The sequence below is a fragment of the Penaeus monodon genome, chromosome 19 (genome assembly GCF_015228065.2).
Source record: "Penaeus monodon isolate SGIC_2016 chromosome 19, NSTDA_Pmon_1, whole genome shotgun sequence".
NCBI lineage: Eukaryota > Metazoa > Arthropoda > Malacostraca > Decapoda > Penaeidae > Penaeus > Penaeus monodon.
In genome coordinates, this window is record NC_051404.1 from 14439455 (window position 1) to 14439743 (window position 289).

Below are 289 nucleotides of genomic sequence, written 5' to 3' on the forward strand. Positions count from 1 at the left end.
GGCCAAAACATAACTTTTTCTTTTAACTTCCTCTTAGCAAGTTTCAGCCTGATTTTGAGAAGCTAACATCCCTGCACCAAGCACATCCACTCCATAACAATAACAGTGAAGTCAATGTACTATGATCCTATGGTTACTGGTGAGATGTTGATTTACCTCTCCATATTGCTAACACAGCTAAAACTGCTAGATAAACTGATATACTGATTAAGGTTTAATTTGTGAAATATATTTTTGTTTAATCTTGTTTTCAATTTGAAGTATACAAAAAAGTGCGTTTGTAGGGGGG